A 24565-nucleotide genomic window follows, 5' to 3' on the forward strand; every position below is an offset into this window, starting at 1 on the left:
TATTGTATTTTTTTCCTGTTTTTTGTGCACTACAAATAAGATATCTGCAGTGTGCATAGGAATTCGTTCATATTTTTTTCAAACTATAGTCCGGCCCCCAACAGTGTCTGAGGGACAGTGAACCGGCCCTCTGTTTAAAAAGTTTGAGGACCCGTGGCCTACACTATGCTAGGCATGGTCTGTGCAGTGATCAGCAGAACCTCATGAATGATGCATTGTATCCATGGAAAATGTAGCACAGTGACCAAATGTATTACAGTAGGTTATATACCTGGAACTTCACAAACAGCTCAACTAGTCATCTTGTGTTTCACGTGCTTACGCAAAAGGATACCTCTGTGATTCTGGTAGTTAAGTAGCGTGTACACATGCTACATTAAGAAAGCCTGTCTCAAAAAGTACTAATAACTTGTGTCCCTTCAGTGCCAGTCACTATGTTGACATAAAACTGGTTAACTTCTAAAAATGGAAGTGGCAGAACTCAGGAATCCTTGGAACTTGCATCTTCCGATCTGGAAGCGCCAGCCCCTAATCCCAAGTGTATCTAAGCCTGCTCACTATGCTTGGCCATGTATATTAGAGAAGGAAACGTATCAGAGGTACTACTTCCCCTACAAGTCTAAAAGAAAAATCTGCAGTAGTGAAATTGATTTTCTTCTTCTCTTGAATAGATGTCTATCTTCCACTCAGCACCAAAAGAAAAGAGTTGACAGAAAGTGGCCTTTCAATCAGGACTGCCATAAAATTGGGAGATGTATATAAATAACATTTATCCAAAGGGGTGGGGTGGGGAGCTGAACTAAAACCCTTTAGCAGTATAACCTCCTCCCACAAATATATTCTTTCACCTTTGTCACAAACAGAGAAAGTACTGTACTCAGAACAAAGCTGATACATTCAGAAGGATATCCTCCACTCCCACACACTTCCTAAGGAATCAACTTTTATTTCCTGGACAAGAAAATGGCTTACAGCCAGAAATTTCCTGTGTGGAAGAATAGGAAACAGTCACATGCTTGCCACTTCTCTGTCAGAAGGACTGTACATTAGGATGGTAGACATTCCAACTAGTTCAGGATAATGAAGTATAAAATGCCGCCTTCTGACAAGGAGAGAGCAGTCCCACATCCAGCGGATCACTAAGAAGCAGGAGTAGACTTAGAGCAAGAATATTCATTTGGTCCAGGGTGGGGGAGGAAATTAAGACATTTGCTGGGGGAGGTGGGTTAAAAAAAAGTTTCTTCTGCTTTGTACTTGCTGTCCTACTTGCAACCACTTCTTTTGGTTTTCATATGCATTTCTCAGATGAGAGGAATCAGTTGTAGACAGGAGAGCTAAGCCTGTCATCACCTTCTCTCTTTGAAGCCAGCTACTGTTATCCTTGAGTCTACAGTTGCCTCATTCTTCTCCACTCCCACTCTTATTCTTAGCAACTTCAATATCCATATTGACTCACATTCTGAATCTTGTTCAGCACTTCCTCACACAAGTTCTTTTGCTTTCACCCACTCTTCTATACACCAATTTATTCTGCGTTGGCAAAACAAGACTACAGCCTGCCTAGTCTTTTGTTTTTAATGTCTGCTAGACCCCAAGTCAGTTTACCAGTGGCACAGAATGAAATGCCACTCCACCAGCCACCACTGAGCCAAGTGCTCCATAAACTGTATAGAGTGCTCAGACATTTCCTAAGAACTCCAATCTGCTCAGACCAATGGTGGCTAGAGGAAAGGAGCTTTGTTCAGCATCATTACCAACGGTAAACTGGGCTGGGAGCTGGAGCGTAGCATCACAGTGCTGGGCAGGGCAGAGTGGTTTAAACCTCTCCGCCCAGTTGAGCACCACAATGGGAAATAAAATACTCCATGCTCCTCTGTTGATCTTCACAGATCAGCTGAGCTGCAGGAAGGCAGAGGATATGCAGTGTGATCATGCCATGTTTGGTCTAAACAGCCCTGAGTGGTGGGTGTGACAATGAGGAAATGTGACCCTTGGACCAAAAAAGGTTCATCACCCAGTCTTAGATCTTGCAATATGAAGAAATGAATTGATTGTTAGTCTTCATTCTGCTCATTTTCCTCTCTCAAATCATTTTGTTTGCTTTAATTTCTTCCATTTAATTTTTCCTCTAAGGCTGTATCCAACACTGTGCACTAATGCAACACGTTTTCCTCTTCCTCCCCCTGTGCCTCCTAAAAATATGCTCCAGAGAGTGCTCCAGCTGTCTGAAGTGGATTTGAGAGTTGGGGAGTGGGGAAAGTTCTGCTGCACAAGCAGAAGTTTGCTGCACTAGCAGAACTGCAGTGTTGGACATGTCCCAAAGTTTCTGAACCATTTGAGAACTTCGTTTTCTACACTTGGATATCTGTGGGAACTCATCAGTCTTTTCTCTTGCAATCTCCTTATTCTGCAGTTGTGTATTTTGTGTTCTGAATGGTCACACATTAGACTATTTTGCTCTGGTTTCCGTCATACAACTAATATTCTGCTTTAGGAGTCTCCCTTTTTATCTTATTTTTATTCCTACATCAAAGCTGCTGAACATCTCTGCAAATCTCAGTAACTCCACTCATTATGAATTAATGCGTTCATTCTGCTCACGTGCTTTAATTCTAAGCAATATTACTCATCTCGCCTTATTTTTATCAGTAAAAGTGTTCTCTTTAACTATGCTCTTCTTCGTTGGGTTGCAATATTCTGATATAATTCTCTGTCACTCTTGCTGAATCTTCATCCTCCTTTTGCTATTCTCTATATTCTGCTTCTGACAACATTCTTCTTTAGTTAAACCCACCAGTACTTCTTTACTTTATCCAGTATATCTCTTGTTCTGTCCCCGCCTCCCTGTCCTTTTCTCCATTTCTTTCTCTCTTATGGTGTTGTTCCCTTTGCTTTTATATACGCTATGCTATTTCCCCTGATACTTTAAAAAGCCTTCTGAATCCTCCTCCTCCCTAGAACTGTTATTCTTTTTCTGTTCTCTCATTCCTACACTTCAACAACCAATGCCTCAGCTTTGTTTCTCCAATTCCCCTTTTGACACTTTCCAATCTGGTTTCTGCTCTGTGTAAACTGAAGTTTTAAAACTGCTTTTCTGTTTAAGGTATCCTCAAGATAGCATACAAGAAAACAAAGTTAGCAGAATTTTCAAAAACCATGATGCTTTATTAAGAAAAGACAGACGAGATAAAATTTTGAGCAGCACAGAATGAAGCAAAATCAGCCACAGAAAAAGTCAGCCGCATCAAAACTACCAAATACAGGAGGGGCAACTAAAGGACATGTTAAAGGACAGAAAACAGTGGTGAAAAATTAATAGGGGAAGGAGGAAGTTCCAGAGTCTGGTTGCTACAACTGAGAAGGCATTGTTCCACATTTCCAACTGCACTTCCCAGCCACAATAGTGGAACACAGAACAGGACCTCCCCAGGGTCCTCAATAAGTGGGTGGGATCATTAGAACATGTAGTCCTTTAAATATGCTAATTATAAATCGGCTAAGCCATAGGACAAACCTTGGTTATACATGGTTAGTCTGGAGGGAGCTTAACCTTCAGATGACACGATAAGCCACACTATGGCTTAGCACAGCAGTGAAATGACTGGAAAGGAGCAAAGTGGCCAGAATCTGCCCTGTGGGAACCACTAGGTTTATGCTTTACCATTATTTGGCTTAGCGTGACATGCAATGCAAGCCCATGTGTTCTCTTCGCGGTCTTCCTTTACTGACCCAATTAAGTTTCAATTTACAAGTATTTTCCTGCTCTTACCCCTTATCTGTCTTAGTTACTTTTTCCTTTCTCCCTTCATTCATGAAATGATAATATTATTATTATTATTAAACCTTCATTTCCTTGTGCCATTTCCTGTGCAGATGCTATCTCTTTCACTCCCCTGGCCCTTGATGCATGGAATTCTCTCCTCTCAGCAAGCATCCTCTTGTCCTCCTTTAATATAAGCTCATCTCTTCTCTGTTGCATTTCCCCCCTGGTGTCATTCTATTTTTATACCCTTCTTACTGTTAGGCTAATTATTATACAGGTTTTACTGTAACTGTCGGCTGACAGAAAGAAAACACCAGCAGAATAGGGAGGCAGGCAAGTATCAGTACTCCCCCCCCCCCTGCAGTACCACACATCCCTAAATCTGTTCTGAAGGGTTGGGGGACTCTTTAAACCCAATTCAGGGGGCATTGCAGCAAGCAGGGAGGGAATTATTTCCCTCCATGCCCAATTGGTGTACTACTTGTGTAAGCAGACAAGATCTATTGGATGCCAACAGATTTTTCTTCACTTTAAAGTTTGTACACTACACATTAATTCAACTTTAGAAATAGGCAGAAATAGAAACATAATTCATCTTTATTAGCTAAGCTGAGAAATGACCAAGCACGTGCATGTAGTCCAGTCTCTCAGTGTGCTGTAGTTTGGTCCCCATGGCACCCACTCTTGCTGTACCACATTAAGTTAACTGAACATAGTTGCCTGTTTTGGCTGAAATAGGAAATGGTCATTAGCAGATTTCAAATAAGCCAGGAACCTAAAACTGTATTTTGAAGTTAGTCTAGAATACCACCTCATTCCAAACTAGGCAACGTTTCCCATTTCATATGAAACAGGCAACTATGATCAATTGAGCACTTCCTGGCTCACTGTGGTACACCAAGAATGGGAGCCATGGGGCTAAGTACAGGGGCAAGAAGGTCTGTGCATACTGAGCCATGGTATTATCGTCCAAACACAGCCACTGTTAATTTGTTCCCTAACATCAAAAATCCAAACATCAGTAATTATAGCCTAATGGAGAATTTAATAATGTACTGAAATATTGTGTGTCATCTTGCTTCCTTGGCAACCTCTTCAAACACGTAACATGGATGGAATAGGGAACCTATGGTCCTATAGGTATTGTTTGACTCCAACCCCATCAGTCCCAGCCGCACGGCCAATGTTCAGGGATGGCAGTAGTTGTATTCAAACAACATATGAAGGTCCACACTCCACAGGTTCCCCATTGCACACTTTGGGGGAACTTCACAGAAGGCCCAAGGACAATTAGCGCTATGTACTGAAGGGCGATCAGAGAGCCAAAATAGCTTGAGAAGCAGAACGGTTGAGACCCAAAAGATAGGAAAGAAGAAAGAAGAGGATGGAGTTTAAAAAACCCCAAACACCAGCAGACCCTGTACTAACACTTAAAATTCTTAACTCCCCAGTTCTAGGAGGAGCTTTAGAGCAGGGAGCTGGTGAAGAGGGCCAGTACATTATGGAGAAGTTGATGACATATCTTGCACACAGAGCTGTAGGAGAGGCTACTCCGTTATTATTTGATTTGTATTCCTCCTTTCAACCTGAGAGTTCCCAGGACAGTTGATGTGAAGGGAGGCAACAACATATGTAACTTACTTGACCATGCCCAAAGCTTCTCCTAGTCCTACAGAATAGTTTTGGTTGTGTGTGTGGTTTTTTTAAAAGTAATAAAGATTTAATTAAATCTGCTGGCTTTTTCCAAACAAAGTTTGTAGAGCCTTGAGGGCAAGCCAAGTATTTTCTTTTCAGAGCTGGTTCCTTTGGGCTTTGAATGTAAGCCTTTCCTATAGAACTCACCTAAGGAACATTTTAACTACTACTATTTGTTTATTATTGTTCCGATTATATTGGAGCCAGGATAGTATTTCTAAGCTTTTAAATCTCCATATATAAGACCAAACAGAGCCACTCACTTCAATCCTAAACATATTTACCAAGCAGTCTGTCTGCTTGAAATCAACAGACTTCACACAACCCAAACATTTACATAAGTATAATATAAAAACAAAAATGTAGTAAGAGCAGAAACACAACCTTTTTTGTGAATGCCTACCAAGATAAATGGTTTCGTACACCTTCAAGAAGGCAATGAGATTAACAATGTACCTCTTGGAAATGGGTAATACTTAGGGCCGTTACAGTATGGACACTACTTCTAGTCTACCCACAAAGGGAAGAGGATCATAAGAGCATGGGATCTACAGAATGCAGACAGTATGGAGGTTCAAAACAAGAGGGGGGAGTCTCTCAAGTATTTAGGTCTCAAAAAATGAAAGGCTTTAAAGGGCAAGTGCCATAAGCTTAAGCTGGACACAGATGCAAACAACAAGCCAATGTATTTGCCACATTGTTGAATATGCTCCCACTTCCCTGTCAGGAAATTAGTAGTGGCATTCTGCACAATAGTCTAACAGGCAGATTCACATAATTGCATTACAGTAGTAAACCTTACATGTTACAAAAAGCAGATAAATAAAGCAAGATAACTGACCTCCAAATGTGCACAGCCTACGCACGAAACATAATTGACAAAAAGCATTCCCGGCTTCCAGCTTATCTGGGGTCTTAAGTTTATAATACAAGAAATGAAGAAATGCATCCACATGTTGCATTATTTTTCTCAAATGCTGAGTTTTTCTTATATATTTGCATAACTGTTGTGTTGTTCATTATGTCTGCTACCATTATGCTTACAAAAGAATAGTGCTCCAGAGGATTCCTTACTTAGTGCATTGTATTGTTATGGAAGGGGAGGGAGTATGCAAAAATGCCCCTTCAGCACCACACCATAAAGGTAGACACCTTCCCCATTCTCTCTTACAAAATTTTACTATGGTATATTGTGCTCCCAAACAAAGATCTCCTTTTTGCTCTTCTGCATTTTCACATAACAAGAACAATGACACATACTCTCTGGTATACTTATTTTCGATCTGCTTCATGTGGAGTTTTTTGTTCATAGATGTACAACCACACTGCTTTGCCACAGCAGAAATACCACAACTGCATGTTTTTGCAAGAGCAACAACCCCACCCCATTGCTTTGTATTTTGATATTTTGAATGTTTGTTGTAAGCTGCTTTGGACACAGCTCACACATATATTCAGAATGGCATGTAGACCACTGAAGGGATATAGAGTGGGAAGAAATGCTATTCAGCTAATCCGCAATAATTATCTTAAGTTATTTTATGTATGGTCTTTCAATAAGTGTTACTATTCTGAGTACTTTTTCCGATTGGGTTGCTGAGGGCTGAAAATGGCTTATGTGCACATGATCTGAGCCTATAATTTGCCAGGTTCTTAGGTTAATTGCTGCATTTTTACTTTTATTTTTTAGAACTTCAAAACAAAACAAACCAATATATAACCACATACAAATTCATAGGTATTGTGGGCAGGATTCTACTTCTACTTTCATAAGGACTTCTACTTGCAGAATGAGGCTTTCTCCTCCTGCCTTTGAAACTGGCTTGGGGAGGGTCAGGAAAGCCCCCAGAACTGCATGGGAGAGAATACAATACTTGCACAGATAGAACAATCAGAAGAGTGCAACACTGAATTCTTTTTTATGAATATGTCCGAGGTATTACATTACCAGGTTTTGAAAAGCAGTCCTTTTGCAAACCTGTTTTTTTAGTAAAAACAGGATCTTCATAGCAATAACTTTAAAAAACAACTAAATTGGGGAAATCAGCGAGTAGAGTAACTGGCTGTTTGCCTTCAGGCATGAGACAAAACTGCAAAATCCTGTCAGTAAGAGTATAACTTCTAGCTTCAAAGAAGCCAGGATTTCAAGTTAGGTTTTCAAACAACTAGGATGAAAGGCAGTAAATACACAGACTGGATTACAGACTACAGCTGCCCCAAATGGAATGAGACAGCCGTCCCCAGCCTCTCGCCCTCCAAATGTTCAGCAATAACTCCTATAATCTGTGACTGTGGCTATGCTGGCTGGACCTGATGGGCATGAGGAGCCAACCATAACAGGAGACCCACAGGTTCTGCTCCCCTGCTTTAAGGGAATAAACTCTTTCCACAAACAGTATTAATACGTAGCATTTATACATAGCGCTTTTTTCAAAGTGCTTCTTGTACATCAGTGTTGCCGATTTTTACAACTCCTCTGTCGCAAAGCACTATAATTACCCCTCTTTTTTTGCAGAAAGCTGTGGAGTGCAGCAACAGGCGCAAACAAATTCATGACAACACATGTCTCCATTTATACCTCAAGTCCCTCTTGATGACATGCCATCAGTATAGTTTCCATCCACCTGAGCTTGACCAACAGTGTCAGCATCTTTGCCTAATAAACATGTGTCTCTGGCTGTTTAAGTTTAAATCCTGCTACCTATTTCCGAGTTGGGAGAAGAAGTGAACCCAGAATTTGCCAGCTGGCCAACCTTGCCCAGCAGCAACAACAACAACAACTACAAACTGGAGTGCAATCGTTAACTCACTCAGGCAGCTGCTGTAGGGGCTCTTCCTCGAGAGGGTGGGAGCGGGGAATGGGATATTGCTTCGCCTCGGCAGGGCCTTAGCTTTGCTTAAGCGCCCCATGGGGGGCTCCAGGATCCACCGGAAACAAGAGCAACTCCTCTCCCGCAGGGAGCACTTTCTCCCAGGAGCGGTCTGCCGGGAAAGAGGAGCTGCTTCCCGGCCAGGGACAACCGCGCACACCGTTGTGGGAGGCAGCCCGGAGAAGAGCCCCCCGCTCCGGCTACACCCTCCCGGGAAAGGAGGCGGCAGCATCGGGCGTCGAGGCCTCCAACCCGGGAATAATAAAGGAGCGAGGCAGCCCGGAGCGCAGAGGTCAGAGCGGGTGAGGGAGCGGGCCCAGCGAAGGGAGAGCGCGTCGTGGGCCGTGGTTCTTTTGCGGAGGGGGGGGTCGCCTGGCCGCGCTTACCTGCACCAAGGGGGCCGGCTAGCATGTCTGGGGCAAAGGCAAGCAGCTCCTCCTTCAAGCTCCCGGTTCCATAGTGCCCGCAGTGGGTGAGGGGCGGGGGGTGCGGGAGAGAAATCGGACGCTGCGCTCAGGTCTCTCCGGACACTTCCGGCCGCGCCAGAAAATTCACACCCTGGAGCCCCTGTTTCCACCCTACGCGGCGCGCACGCGCTTTGAGAACCTTCCGTGCCGCGCGAAATAAGTCCTCATATTCCCCCTACGGTCGTTCTCCACCGGAAGTACGCGTGCGTGATATTTCCCTTGAAAAGCGGTGGGAGAGTAAGGTGAAGGGAAGAATTTTCAGGCAGGCTTGGGCGGTGTGCGCATGCGCAATGCCGTTCTGTGCTCATCCCTTTCGTTGACACTTTTAAAGGGGCCGGTTTCGTTTTAATTTGTCCTGCTGTTGCGTCCTTGTTGTTAAAATTCCTAACAATGCAATCCTATGCGTACATGTCTACGCGGAGGTAAGCCACGCTGTGTTATTAGTGGTATAGGCATAAGGCCCCCCAATACAGCCCACAAAAAGTTTTCAAATGTGCAGAATTCAAGCAATAACAAGCAGCTTGCAAAAATTTAAGTCAGCAAAATCTCAAGAGTTTTTGTAAAAACCCCTCAAAAGCCATACTATCCAAGCTTAACGACAAAGACCCACCGCCACCCATGCACCCCCTAGAACAGTAGGCCTTTAATTAGAGACCTTGCAGGGAGCAGCTCCTAGAAGGGTCCTAAGCAGGTGGCGATGGAGCACAAGTGCAAAGGTTTGCCCCTTGAAGGACCAGACATAGTCCCCCACACAGGTTTTATGTTAGGAAGGCAGGAAGCCAGGATTTTTGTTAGGCTGGGGCCAGACATCTACCTGCCATTAACCTCTGTCCAGCTCTAGATTTGGAATGAAATGTCTCAACAGCAGTTGTTTTAGATTACTTTATATTGACTCCCAGTGCTCAGGAAAATCTGTCAAAGTCTCTACAATTTCTATTTTTAGTTAAGTGTTTTTATTTACTTGATAGCTATGCCCATGGGGCTGCCCTCTGAAGTCTCTTGTGCTCTGCATTCTCCTGTCATGATTTAGACTGGGCCTCTTTCGCACCCATGCATAGCTGTCAAGTGTCCCTTATTTGAAGGGACAGTCCCTTATTCCAGCGCCATGTCCCGCTGCTGTCCCTTATTGATGGATGTCCCTTAAATGATGTCCCTTAAATTTCAAAGGAAGCAGCTCCTCTCCCTCCCTCCCTGCCGGCCAGGGAGGAGGGAGGCTCCAACTGTGTTGCTTGGCTGTGTTGCTCACCCAATAAGAAGTCTAAGAACGACTGGGGGGTGGAGCTTGAATGCCTTGTGTGTGGCTAGTTAATACAAGCTGAGGGGGTTTTTGAATGCTGGGCGTCATTTTGTTGCACGTGCTGCTGCAAACTTTGCAGTGCAAAGCCAGGCCGGGGAGCCATCTTAAGTTGAGGCTGCATAGGCCTTGTGGTGCATGTGATTCAGATTCTATGAAGTTGAACCTCTGGTTACAAAGTTGGTTGGACAATGTTCTCGAAGCTACAGGTCCCTTATTTTGGCTGCTGGTCCCTTATTTTCAAGGCTGCTGGTCCCTTATTTTCAAATCTGTAAGTTGACAGCTATGCCCATGATGGGCTTTGATTCCCACATCAACCGTCAGGCAAGCTTGATTTGATTCCACCTCCCTCACTTGGTCACATTGTAAATCGTAACCCACCCCTTCTTCCCTAATGGGAGGGGAGAAAGCATTTTGTGGTTTGCCTCTGGTACCAAAATGTATTGGGCTGACACTGCCGTTACATCACACTTTAAGGAGGTTAGAAAGCTTACCTTTAATACAACAATAAATCAAAGTTTGCTAATGTTTTAAACACATGCATAATGGATGCACAAACCATTTGCACAATTATAAAAAGCAATGTCTGAGAAGGCATATGACTATAGCCAACAAGGAGGAATAGTTAGTACTGCTGCACTATGCTGTCCTCAGCCTAAGAGCAATTCTGTTGTGGAATTTAGTTATAACTTTAACAAGCCCAAACTGGATGGCTAAAAAACCCAAAAAGAAAGTTCAGAACAGCCTTCACCAACACAATACCCTCCAGATGTACTACAACTCCCATCAGTCAGCACAAAAAAGTCTGGAGCTGCACTCTCCCTTCACTCTCCCTTCCATTACAGAACTGGGCCCAGGAGTTAAAAGATACCTCACTGAGAATATCAAGATGTGAAAGGTAATTTCTACTAGAAGCTGTGATGGAAATTTGATTTAATAAATCATTATTATCTATTTGACTTACTCTTCACTTAACTACAAAAAAGACATATAAAACAATACATTTCATTAAAACCATTCCAGTAGCACACCTGTTCTGAAAGCCCTGCACTAACTGTCAGGGAACTACCAGACCCGATTTAAGGTGTTAGTACTAAGACTAGAGGGGACGCGGGTGGCACTGTGGGTTAAACCACAGAGCCTAGGACTTGCCGATCAGAAGGTCATGGTTTGAATCCCCACGACGGGGTGAGATCCCATTGTTCGGTCCCAGCTCCTGCCAACCTAGCAGTTTGAAAGCACATCAAAGTGTAAGTAGATAAATAGGTACCACTCTGGTGGGAAGATAAACAGCGTTTCTGTGTGCTGCTCTGGTTCGCCAGAAGCGGCTTAGTCATGCTGGCCACATGACCCGGAAGCTGTCTGCGGAACAAACGCCGGCTCCCTCGGCCAATAAAGCGAGATGAGCGCCACAACCCCAGAGTCGGTCACGACTGGACCTAATGGTCAGGGGTCCCTTTAGCTTTTACTAAGACTAGGCCACATGTTACAAACAGACATTCCCACTCTTAAGAGTGTGAGTGACAGGCTGGTGCAGGAAGGAAAGGTGAAGAGATTTTAAAAGTTGTGGAACCCCTTGGAGATACCTTCAGACTGGGGGTTCCACACAGTCCTAATTAAAAAAGCATTGAATTAGCTCTTGGTAGACTATTTACTCCTATATTTTAGTACAGAAGCCAGACACTAGATGGCGTTAGGAACCAGAATTTGGATTCCTGCTAGCCTTTTTATGTGTGTAGGGGTGTGCAGGTGTGTTTACTTTCTTTTTCATGGTATTTTACTTGGAAATGATCAGCAGGAAGCAAAATGCAATGGTAAAAATGCTGAACTTGTAACATAAATGTAAGCTGCTATTTCTGCTATGTTGATCTCACAAAACATGAAAAACATTGTGTTTCAAACTCTTCCTCCTCACACATATAAACACTTATCCAAAGGCTAAGAGATTTCAGACTTTTAAAGGATCAGTCTCCATGAAAGAAAAGAGTACTGGAGACTCACTGACTTGTTTGCAAAGCATTTTTAGGATAAAATTGCTTGCATCCACAGGGATCTTGACTCCACTGTTACAGCACATGAATTTCATGGGGAATCTAGAGCACGGTCTAGTCTTGTTGTGTTGGATGGGTTTCAGTTGGTAAGGTTCGAGGATGTGGACAAGGTGCTTGGATCGGTCAGGGCAAACACTTGCACTCTGAACCCTTGCCCCTCTTGGTTGAAAGAAACTATCAGAGAGGGGACAGCTGGCTGGGCCAGGGTGGTTATGAATGCCTCCCTCCAAGAGGGAGTTGTCGCTGCCTGCTTGAAGGAGGCAGTAGTAAAACCATTCCTTAATAAACACTCCCTGCACTTGTAAAATCCAAGTAACTACTGGCCAGTTGCTAATCTCCCCTTCTTCGGCAAGGTTCTTGAGCAGGTGGTTGCAGAAAAGATCCAGACCATCTTGGAGGAAACTGATCTTCTAGATCCATTTCAGTTGGCATTTAGGCCCAGTTTTGGCACAGAAACTGCCATGTATGATGACATCAGTCAGTAGAGAAACAGAAGAAATGTGCCCTTGTTAATTCTCCTTGACTTCTCAGCAGCTTTCAATACTATTACCCATGGTATCTTTCTGTAGCAGCTTTCCACGATAGAGGTTGGTAGCATCGCTTTGTGGTGGTTCTGTTCTTACTTGGATGGTCGTTTCCAGAGAATGATGCTTGGGGAGTGCTCTGTGGCCCTGTAGAGCCTTCAATGTGGGGTTCCTCAGGATTCAATTTTATCCCCTGTGCTACATTAAACTGTTAAGTGGGGTTATCTGGAGTTTTGGAGTAGGTGGTCAGCAATATGCTGAAGACACACAGCTCTACTTATTCCTTTACATTTGCAGGTATGGCAATAGATGTGCTGGACTGGTGTCTTGCCTCAGTCATGGACTGGATGAAAACCAATAAACTGAAGCTCAATCCATATAAGACAGAGGCACCGCTAGTGGGTGGTTCCCTATACCATATGGCTGGGAGGTTGCCTGCTCTTAACGGGGTTTTACACTCCCTTTGAAGGTGGCTTGAGGCTCAGGTAGCCTCAATGGTGTGGAGTGCCTTCCATCAGCTTTGTTGGTGGCCCACCTGCTCCCTTATCTGGACAGGGATAGCCAAACGTCCATCACCTATGCTCTGGTAACCTCTAGGTTAGATTACTGCAACGTGTTATAGATGGGGCTGCCTCTGAAGGTGGTTTGGGAACTTCAGTTGGTGCAGAATACAGTTGCTCATTGGGGCAAGACAGTTTGAGCATATCAGTAGCCCAACTGCACCAGTTCCCATTGAGTTCCTGGGACCAATTCAAAGTGCTGATTTTGACCCATGAAACCTTTAAGTGGCTAAGGACTGCAGCAGTACCTCAAGGATTGCCTCTCCCCATATGAACTGACCCAGGCTTTGTGAGCATCATCTGAGGCCCTTTTTCGTGTGCCTCCTCCACGAGAGGTTTGGAGGGTGGCAACGTGACAATAGATATTTTCTGCAGTGGCTCCCCATTTGTGGAATGCTCTCCCCTGGAAGGCTTGCTTGGAGCCTTCATTATACAGCTTTAAGCACCAGGCAAAAACATTTCTGTTCAACCAGGGCTTTAGCTGTTTAACATTCTTTGTAAATGTGTCTTTGTTTTGTTCTTACTATGCATTTTGTGTTTTTGTTTTTATTTTATACTGTGAACCACCTTGAGATCTTCAGCTTAAGGGAATCATAAAATAAAATGAGCCACAATTAGGCTCAAAGAAGGCTCATTGCTGCATGGGACCATCTTCAGGATGTATACATGTGTGTATGCTGCCTGCCTCCAGTTCTGGCCCATATGGCTGCTCCTCTGGAATTTGATCAACATTTGTGTTTAGCTTGAAAGTTTGCAAGGCTGGGTCAATTAAGGATAGCAGCCTACATTTTCTTATGGATGCAGACATTGCACAAACAAGCTTGAGGGGCATATCGTATCAAGGAACTTCTACATTTCATGTCTCTTTGATGTCAACAGATGTCATTCTTTCTTTTCTGATTGGTTTGCTTTGTATGTCCCACAAAAGACCTATTCCCAGTTAAGTGCTATCAGACTGCAGCATGAGGGTAGGATATGATGCCCACTTTCCTGAGAGTGAGTTCATTGAATCCAATGGGGGACTTCTGAGTAGATATGCATAGGATTGTGCCATGCATACTGCACAGCTCAAAGAGACAAGTTTAATTTCAAGCCAATTAAAAATAATGTCTATCATGATTTTAATTTAAATCAGGATTTCTTCTGATTTTAAATTAAATCAGGGTTTTCCCTCGAAGAATAGTTCCTCCATTCCTTCCAAAGTGTAGCATGCGAACAGGTGGCTGTACCTAAAAGAGAGCAGGGCCCCTTCACCTTTAATAGTTGCATAGTTGTGTAGAAGAGGGAATTCCAGCATCTGGCAACACTGCATGCAGTGGAAGGAACCACAGCTATGTGGAAGTGAGGTGCCTTGATATAATTTAAGTGGGGGCGGGGTTTCCTGTTGGTGGCAATTCCTACCACACAAAAATGAAACAGTCCCCAAATGAATGTAAAAACCCATTATGGGTTTTCCCCACCCTGTCAGTACAGAACCAATAGGATGGAGGCCAGAGGTGGTGCTGGGGTGATAAAGCAGAAAGCGCTAGAGTCTCACCGCTGCCAGATTAACATAAAAAATTCAGAGCATCAACTGCTAGTTATTACATTTATTTATTCAGATGTGCAAATATGAATATTTATTCATAGTCGTACATATGACTAATTTCATCAATGTTGAATATAAGAGCTTATATAACGTTTTTGTCCACTAAATTAAGGAGACAGAAACGTGTCCAAAAAGTAGGTAGCATTCATCCTGTCTTGACAGGGCCCCCTTAAAAACACTTCTGAATTCCCTGACCAGCAGCATATATAAGGCAAAGGAGAAACTGAAATACAGTAGAGGAAGAAGCAATGCAGGATTCCAGCAATTAAAGCTTTCCAATCTTGAGACTTCTTCCCTATTGGCAATGGGTCAGTGCATCTGGCTGCTAACCAGAAGGCTGGTGGTTGGAGCCCACCTAGGATGGCTGTGTGCAGGATTCCTGCATTGCAGGGGGTTGGACTAGATGACTCTCAGGGTCCCTTCCAACTCCACAGTTCTAATCTATGTGCAGTATGGACAGGTCCACCAACTTCCTTTTTTTTGCTTACACGATACTGTGTAACTCATTAGAACTGGCACCGATAGAAGCCTGTTTTACATAACCTTGATTTTGTTAATTTATTTTGCCAGTCTTGGTTGTAGGTTTGCAGCCCTCACAACATGGCTGTTTCTTACATTGCATTCCCCTCCTCCCTTTTATCTATTTTAAAATTAATTACCATTCTCTTTTCCTGGAGGCAGTTTGCTTAATTAGGCATAGGGTTAACAAACTAGGTTAATGCAGACAGCAAAAACACTCTCCACTTCAGCCAAATCCAGGCAGCCTTGTGTTGCGAATATTCATAGTTCTCCTGAACTAGAATGAAATCCTAGCACTCACAGTCTCTTTGTTTTACTGCTTATGCATCCAGAAAAATAAAACTGACCAAAGAACATACCAAATTAATTCACATCCCTTATCTTTAGACTCTCATTCTTACAGATAGCACACATGCTATCATTATAGTTTCTAAAAACAGGCTTTGTTATTATTTTGCAGAGTAGGGAGAAGCTCCAAACACTATTTTGGTTTAGTTTTTGAATAGTTGATTTGGTATGCCTTCGAATCAATGGCTAAACAATACATCATCGCTAGCGAAAAGGACAACAGTCATATGACTTATCTGCATGCTTTGACAGTAAGGAAAGTATGATTGAACGCCACCTGTGCTATAAATTGCCATGGAGTTAGTGTGAAATAAATTGCTGTTCCTATCTCTACAGAGTCCCTGCATTGCATGTTAAAAACTAAAATAATAATCCTTAAGATTTTACCTTTAAGTAATTTTTACTTCATAGGAATAGCACCATAGCTTTTCTACTGGTTAATTAAACCTGCAGTCCACACTTGCTAGAGTCGCATTGAAGTCAACAGGGATTACTTCTGATTAGGCACGTATAGGATTGTACTGTAACCGTTCAATACATTTGTTGAAACCATGACTGATTCCAAATCCAATGTAATCACTCAGCCAACAAATTTACCTCCTAGGGCAATGCCTGCCCTTGTTGAGTTTGGGTTCCCATGATTTTTCACAGTGGAACATGTGGTTTGGCAGCTTTGTTCTGTACTGCTGTTGGGTGTGTTGATTTCTCCTCTGCCCACTAATTTAACAGGGCATTCAAATCTGGGAAGGATTACACTATTTCATACTCACTCAAAGTGCTATGTGCATTTTATTGTTCTACAACTGCAACTATGTTGAGCTGAGGGGGTGGGGGGAATCCCACCTGCTCTATAAAGTTAATGTTACTGTTTGGTCTCCTGGTCCTCATCTGACCTGCATTCATTACAGTTACACTTCATATACAGTGGTACCTCAGGTTACATACGCTTCAGGTTACAGACTCCGCTAACCCAGAAATAGTGCTTCAGGTTAAGAACTTTGCTTCAGGATGAGAACAGAAATTGTGCTCCGGCGGCGCGGCGGCAGCAGGAGGCCCCATTAGCTAATGTGGTGCTTCAGGTTAAGAACAGTTTCAGGTTAAGAACGGACCTCCAGAACGAATTAAGTACTTAACCTGAGGTACCACTGTTTAGGGCTATGTGTTTTTATAGTGGTATGGCAACTCTCCTGTGTTTGCCTTGTGTATAAGGGGACTCCACTAGCCATGACATTCTGTACATAGTTTTAAATTTAGAAATCTTCAATAGTAATCACTCTGGAGTAAAATAAGCTTGTAAATAATACTGCTGCAGCTCAGCTGGTGACAGCAAAAGGCCATTGACCCTTTAATCCTTTCTAAACAATCCTGTTCTTTTTGTAGGTCAGGCAATATATGAGGCTTCGTCAGCCTAGTGTTACAGATGATCACTAATATGGAGAGCATTCTGGCTGTCCTGAGAAAATTCTCTGAAATGGCTGCACTACTTGAGAAAATGAAATCCTAGAACTACAACCCTCTCTACATGTGCAAATCCATACTATACCGTGTTGGATCTGAAATTGTTCCTCACCCCTCAAATTTAGACTTTCCATTCTGGAACTTTCTCCAACAGGCTGCCCTCCCAATGTTGTATTTGGCTGGGGCTGATAGGAATTGTAGTTCCATAACATCTGGAAGTCACCAAGTTGGGGGAACACCATTTTTAATTTCAGCACCTAGTCAGGTCCTACGAAAAGTTCACAAGCAGAACATGATCATGATATCTATCTCCTGGTAACATTTTGTTTATTTGTCTTTGTCTTAAACTTGCTACATATCAGCTTCAATACAGAACTTATTTTGAGAATGAATATTCCCACCCCTATGCATCACAAAAATATACATTTTTGTTCTTTGACACATGTTAACCTGATCCTCAGCCTATTTTATCATGAACGCCTGCTTCAATTGTTGTTCTCTAAAGCAAACCTTCTCCACCCTGCCCCCAACAACGAAAAAGAAATATTAAATTCCTTAGGGCTTGGTTTGAGCCATGACTCAGTCCTGAAAAATCAACATCAAGGTTTGACAAAGGGATCTACGAAATAATATAATGAAGAAGGGTGCCTGTGTTTCCAAATACGTGAAGAGGACATTGTCCTTGAAGGCTGCAATCATATGATTAGCTTCTTGTGAATAAGTCTCATGGGGTTTACTTCCTTGTAAACATTATATGGTCCAGATGAATTAGTAATTTGAGGGAATCTTGGTTGGCTCCTGTTTTGCTAGCCTTGCAGTGGCAGCTAAACCATACTTTCCCCTTTGTACTGCATCTTACTACCACAGCAGCCTTTATCATCCTTCCACCCCATCAATTGCATTCATTAATTCCAACTGTATTCCAAAAAGCACTGCTGCATCTTTCATTTTAGCATGCCTCACCCAGCAAACTCTCTCCCATCTACCCAGGGGTGCAAGGATTTCTGAAATGCAATTGTTTAACAATAGAAAGCCGGATGCAGAGACAAAAGAAAACTGAGTGTACAACTACTCTTGACTTTAAGAAGGCTGATTTCAAACAGCTTAAGGAACTACTGGGTGATATCCCATGGTCAGAAATACTCAAAGAGAAGCGGGTCCAAGATGGGATTGGAGTTTCTTAAAGGTGAAATATTGAAGGCCCAAATGCAGACAATTCCAACAAGAAAGAAAACTGGGAGGCATCTAAAGAAGCCAGTGTAGTTGCATGAGCTTACAGATGAGCTGAGATTTAAGAAGGGCATGTATAAGAAATGAAAGAAAGGGGAAATCATGAAGGAAGAGTATACATGAGTACCCAACAGTTAAAGGGAGTCAGGTGGGTCAAAGCTCAGAATAAGCCTAGGCTTATTCTAGAGGTTAAAATTAAAGAGAGGTTAAAATTAAAAAATCAAACGGTTTCTTCTGCTATGTTCAAAGCAAGAGGAAGAATAAGCAAGTTGGGTGACAGAACTGCTCAACACTTACTTTATTTCTGTCCTCACTCAAAAGGAAAGCAGTGCCCAACCTGGTGATAACAGAATAAATGATGCAGGGAGGGAGCTGCAGCCCAAGATAGGAAAAGTGGTAAGGGAACACCAAGCTACTTTAAATGAATGCAAATCTCCAGGGCCTGGTGAGCTGCACCCAAGGGTACTAAAGGAGCTTCTTGGTGCAATCTCAGAGCCTCTGCCTATAATCTATGAGGATTCTTGGAGAACAGGTGAGGTCCCTGCAGACTGGAGGTGGGCAAATGTTCCCCATCTCCAAAGGCCTGTCAGCTCTACAAAAACAAATACTGGCAGACAGGTACAAAGCCTCAAAGAATCATGAAAACTGTAGTATGACACAACAGAGAGATGGGTTAGTCCGGTGCTGCTGTTGTAACTGAACCCATCAAGTCAGCCTGTCAATATGCTTGGCAGGGGCTGTTGCCTGTGTGGGGGGGGGCAGGTAGCGCCCCTGGGGTAGAGGGATCTTGAGCCCCACCCCCAAAGTTAACACCTCTGAAAGGAACAACAAAAATTACTTTCCCTATGCTATTAGACTGCTTAAGTGAAGAAACATTAGTGCAACAGGGGATGGAAGGATGGTGAACTTTACTAAATAAACAAATCCCCGAGCTCAGGAGAAACATGTTCTCAAATGCTCCAAATGCACCTGACACCTTGCTTTTCTACCAAAGCGCAACTGTACCTCTTGCAAGTACTAAAACCCACCCTAAACGCCGCTGCCAACCCAACTCCTTCCCCTCCCCGATTTCCCTCCAAGCCGAACGAGCAATATTCTTTTGTGGTCCTAAACATTGACGCGACTCTGCGCTTGCGCGAGAGCTGGGGAACTCGCACCGAGGCGCAGCGCGCCTGCGTAGTCGCTTCCCCATACATGCTGGCATTGCTGCTGCTGCTGCTGGGAGAGGCAGCTGCAGCGGCTCAGGTTCACCTGCGCGGTCGTGTCTTCCTGGGAGGAGGAGGAGGAGGTAGGTGGCTGCTTCTAGGCTGTGTCTTGCGCTGCTCGCTCTGGTGCCTCCGCGCCCGCTTTGCTTGCTGTGGCTGCTCCCCTTGTGCTTCGGCGCTGGGGCGGCGCTTGTTGTGCTTTCGGAACTCCTCGGGTAGCGACTGAGGCGCGACGCCTCTTCCTCTCCGGCCGGAGTATTCCGCGTCTTCCGCTCCCTGGTCTCCCTTCGCTTCCCTGCCTCTGTCCCCGGAGAAAGCTGGCGGGAAGGTCTCGGCCTTGTCCTCCCTTTCTCTCCGTCCTCCCGGAGACAACATTGAGGCGCGCTTTGGGGAGGGAGGGGTGCGGGTGTCCTCCTAAGCGGGGGGCTACCTGTCGCTTTGGTTCCTGCTCTTGCTGTGCATTATTGGGGGCTTTGCATCCTGGGCCCCTTCGGGTGATGCAGGTTTGCACCGTGCCCGTTTCAGCTGTGGGAGCTCAGCCCGCCGCCCGAGGGCAGGGTGGGGGGAATGCAATGCAGGGAAAGGAGAAAGGACACCTAGCGGATTGCTCGTATCCGACCACCAGTTAAGTTAAGAGTAAACGGCGTCGTAGTAGACTCTCCCTGGGAGAGTTACTTGGAGAGGATACAGAGGGTCTACGGTGCTGCTTTAACTCGAGCATTGTAGGGAAAGGGAAACTGCCTGGGGACCGAGTGAACAGTTGAAGGCTGCGATCCTAAATAGGAAGCCCCGTTGAACTTCCCTCTAAATGTTCGTTTGGGATCGGGCTGTGAGTCTCCCTAGGATAGGCAATTTCAGCAAAGGGTGTGTTTTTTGCGCCTTGCGCGGGCCGTTTTCACTCTTTCCTCCATTTTCTCCAGTGTGCGTGCGTGTGCTGTTCTTGTTTTTCTTTGGAGAAAGAAGGAAATGTGCCGAAGGCTATTCATATAAACAGAAGCATTTGTGGCGTTTGCAGGCAATTCCAGCAGAGTTAATAAGCAGCCGCGCTAGGCTTCCCTGCTTGCCGGGAGGATTAATAGTTTTGAGTGTTTTTCCATTCAGATGTAACTACCGTTGTATCTAGACTGGGCTGTCTTCGCATGGTTCAGAAATTGTCATTTTAACCGATGGAAGCTCGTTACTAGTTAAAACACACACTGCAGCCGTATTGTTAGCGGGTAATCTTTCCCACACGTACATAAAAGGAGGCAGCCCCTTGCCTTTTGTGATGGCCTTAGTTACTGGTTTTATTTTTATTTTTGAAGGTGAGGGATTGTTATATTTTTAAAATGGGTGTGTGTGTGAGAGGGGGTGCTAGTGTATTTCACTGAAGGTAATTCCCCATAATTTAAGTAACTGTCCTATTCAACAGATTACTGGGTAAATAAGGCACTGAGGAAATATTTTTGAAGCTGGTTAATGAACATGTTTCATATAGTAGAGGAAATTGCTTCTATGTTGCTTGATTCAAGAGATGTTTCTCTTTGGAGAGCAGCTGTGCTTTAAAGCTAAATTAAAATCCTACATTTGCACTTGGGATTGATTGCTGTGTTGTGCCAATTACCAGTTACAAGTTGGTTTAAGTGGTAACTAAATCACCAGTAATTGACTGGTGCAGATATTTAAGCCTGCATCTCTGTGATGCCCTGGAGAGTGTCCCAAGGGCCATAGGACATATAGGAGTCTCTTGGCCATGGTTGAAGATAGAGCTTGATGTCCAATCCTGCCCCTTTACTGTTACCAGAAAAGAAGGACCCAACTCCCCAGGTTCATTACCTGCCAAAGATAAATGAGCTGAGGCAGAAATCAAGTGAAGGCAATGAGCACTTTTCTGGTAATACCACCACCACAGAAAGCCAGCAATGCCTTTGGAATTCCCAAGATTGGTAGTGCTGAAAGGGACATGTTAAAGGTTGTTTGTTCAGAGACATGTCAGGAGAGGACCAGAAAATCAGTTGGCTCTAAAGTCCTCCTAGTTCCCTAATATCCCCCCAGACTTAGAGACATTTTAGACCAGGTCTCCTTTTCCTTCATTGTTTCCAGTGAGAGGGTAAATGTAAAGTAAACTTCTCTTTGCCAGTGTGATCCAGACAAAGCTAAGGATGGTCAATTAAACCACCTTTGGTACCCTTGGGGACACACCTTTAATTGCCCTCATGCTTCTTCACTATCAATTGTTTGTAATCTTACGCATACATACACATTCCATGGAAATAAATGAGACATAATTATCTAAAAACAGTGTTTCAAAGTAGGCCATCAACTACTTTTAATATTCTTAATCACTGTCTCACCTATATGTACAGTGGTGCCTCGCAAGACGAATGCCTCGCAAGACGAAAAACTCGCTAGACGAAAGAGTTTTCCGTCTTTTGAGTCATTCCGCAAGACGAATTTCCCTATGGGCTTGCTTCCCAAGACGAAACGTCTTGCGAGTTCTTGCGAGTTTTTTTCCTTTTTCTTATAGCCGCTAAGCCGCTAATAGCCATGCTTTGCAAGACGAAAAAACCGCTAGACAAAGAGATTCGCGGAACGGATTAATTTCATCTTGCGAGGCACCACTGTAATACTTTTTGCAAAAATGATCTGGATATCTGAGTTCTTTTGTGGCTCAAGATGCTGCTTATTTTCTTTAAGGCTAGTGCCCTATATGGATGGGGAAAGCTAGATAGTTTACTTGGCTACTGAAATGTTAAATGCTAGTTGGACTCTACAAAAATAATCTGATATGGAAACGTTCATACAGGTTACTGTTCGTGCGATGCTAGATGTATACATGGAACTTTATAAACAAGTGGATTCTTGCACCTAGTAGGTATTCCCACCCTGTAATAAATTATTGTTTGGATATAGGCACACTGAGCTTCTAAGGTGGAAAAAACCCCAGTCAATCCTAAATATGTCTATTCAGAAATGCATCCTGATTAGTTCAGTGGAAGTCGCTGGAACTTACTTCTGTGTAAGTGTGTATGCAGTCTATGTGAAATGAGCTGGAGAGAAGTTCTCATAACTAAGCCAGCCTTCCCCAATCTGGTGCCCTCAATAGCTTTTGGACCACAACTCTTACGGTAATTATTCCTGGCCATTGGCCAAGCTGGCTGGAGCTCATGGGAGTAACAAGGGTGTACCTAGGGTTGGCCCTCACCAAGGGTGCAAAAATTGTGCCTCTCCACTCTGGCTTGGAGTGGCTAGGAGCTCGCTGTTCTACATGCTCCCTAGGCACCTTGGTGGAGCTCCTTGCCAAGGGCACACGGTGTTGGTTGGGCTCCTTTCCAAGAGTGTAGGCCTCTGGGAGTTGTAGTCTGAACAAATATTGAGAGCACCAGACTGAGGAATGCTGATCTAAGGTTGTGCTTCTGAGCTGCGTACAAGCACTTGTTGATACTAGGTAAAGGGGAATAGAGGTGCATTTTTTGGACAGCTGCACCCAATTCCTTTGATAGGTAAGGCTTTTCATAATGCATGTTGCTCTGTGCTCTATTACTTTGTGTCTTCCCTAGTGGATAAATTTCCAGCCAGTGCTTCGGTAGCAAGAAGGAGTTTTGAACAGTGGAGGATGGTGTAACCTGATTGTACATCATACATAATTTTTATGGGAAATTAAAGCAATCATACATTGATAACTGACCTAGGCTCTGTAGAAATTAATCACCTCTTCTCACCTCTGTTGAGTTGTGAAAATATAACAATTACAATTGAACTGAACACTTAAAACCATGTCCTGTAATCTCTTCATACGTGATTATTTAAAACAGGTTCAAATATGTTTACAAATTTGTAGCTGTTGATTCTCTGAAAATAGGAGACTGCTGTTCAGAAGCTTTGCTGCAGAGATGATTCAGTATAAATAAGTTGGCAATGGTACGTTTTCTTCATTGTAAGCAGGATAATCTCATGAAGGGTATTTGTACAGGTCAGTTGCATGGTTTATGACCTTGACTGCAGTAAAAATATACTAACAGCTCTCATTTCTCCTATATTTTTCCCTAGTCCAGAAGTCTCCCTTCCTTTTATTTGTGTTCGCTACCCATTTCTCATCATTTTAGTTCATATGTTCCAGAGTAAGCTTGACAACATTTATTGGATTTCATGCTAATTGGTAGCCAACCCTCTTGCCACTGCTCCTGGTGTTAATAGCCAAAATCAGATTACAATAATGTTTAGCTACTGCAAGTAATGACTTATTTTATCTTCCAGTAACCAGCAAGTATTTTCAGCATGGCATGCTAAGCTTCTGGTGACTTTGAGATAAGGAATAATATTAACTCTTAAACAGAGATCTTATATGAGTTTTTAGAAGTAAACATAATAAAGGCACTTAGCAAGGGGAGAACACCATACTCACTTCATTATTTTTCACCCTACAAAAAAATGAAATCACTTGCTCTTGAACTGACAAATGTATTAGGCTAGTTCTCAAAGCTACCAACTCCCATGGGTTGTTTTCTTCCTGCATGTAAAGCATTTTGGGATCGTGCTGTTCTTAAAGTATAAGTGAGATGAAGGCTTCTCCTTTCTCTTCTGTCCAGATGTGGCGTTGACCAGTAAGTGTCTTGTGCTGGGAAACAAAACATGCGAGAGGAGTATATTATGTACTTTAATAAAACAAAACAAAAACAGCCTTGCCCTTCTCGGTCAGCTTTCACATGAGGCACCAAGTAAGTCCTTTTTATAAGCTGGTGCTTTTTGTCAGCTTATAAAGGGCTTAAACCTCTGCTCTCATCTTACTTTCTGAGAGGGAAGAGAGAAAAGGCAGCCCCCACTTCTATTTAAAATAGTTGCAGCAGCCTGCCAATCCCGCTTAACATGTTGTGTTTCTCTCCTAGTTCTGCTATGCTGTGTCCCTGTGAAGTCTTAATCTAATAAAAAATCTGGATTTATTTACAAAGAAGGAATATTCAGCACATTAAGAATTGTTACATCAGGCACCTAAAGAATGTATTTGTTGCAGAAA

General features: G+C 43.4%; 2 protein-coding genes across 5 annotated transcripts in view; one reads left to right on the forward strand and one right to left on the reverse strand.

The window, feature by feature from the left end:
* RALGAPB (Ral GTPase activating protein non-catalytic subunit beta) overlaps positions 1 to 8943 on the reverse strand; it is a 56267-nt gene extending 47324 nt beyond the window's left edge. The window contains exon 1 of one of the 4 annotated variants that reach the window (XM_081864722.1): positions 8715 to 8943. The gene's annotated coding sequence lies outside the window, so the exon portion shown is untranslated. The remainder of the gene's footprint in view (positions 1 to 8714) is intronic. The other 3 variants (XM_081864721.1, XM_081864724.1, XM_081864723.1) reach the window with 3 other exon arrangements.
* NDRG3 (NDRG family member 3) overlaps positions 8481 to 24565 on the forward strand; it is a 55996-nt gene continuing 39911 nt past the window's right edge. The window contains exon 1 of the mRNA XM_081864820.1: positions 8481 to 8620. The gene's annotated coding sequence lies outside the window, so the exon portion shown is untranslated. The remainder of the gene's footprint in view (positions 8621 to 24565) is intronic.

Source organism: Podarcis erhardii (genome assembly GCF_964252035.2).
Source record: "Podarcis erhardii genome assembly, chromosome: 6".
Lineage (NCBI taxonomy): Eukaryota > Metazoa > Chordata > Lepidosauria > Squamata > Lacertidae > Podarcis > Podarcis erhardii.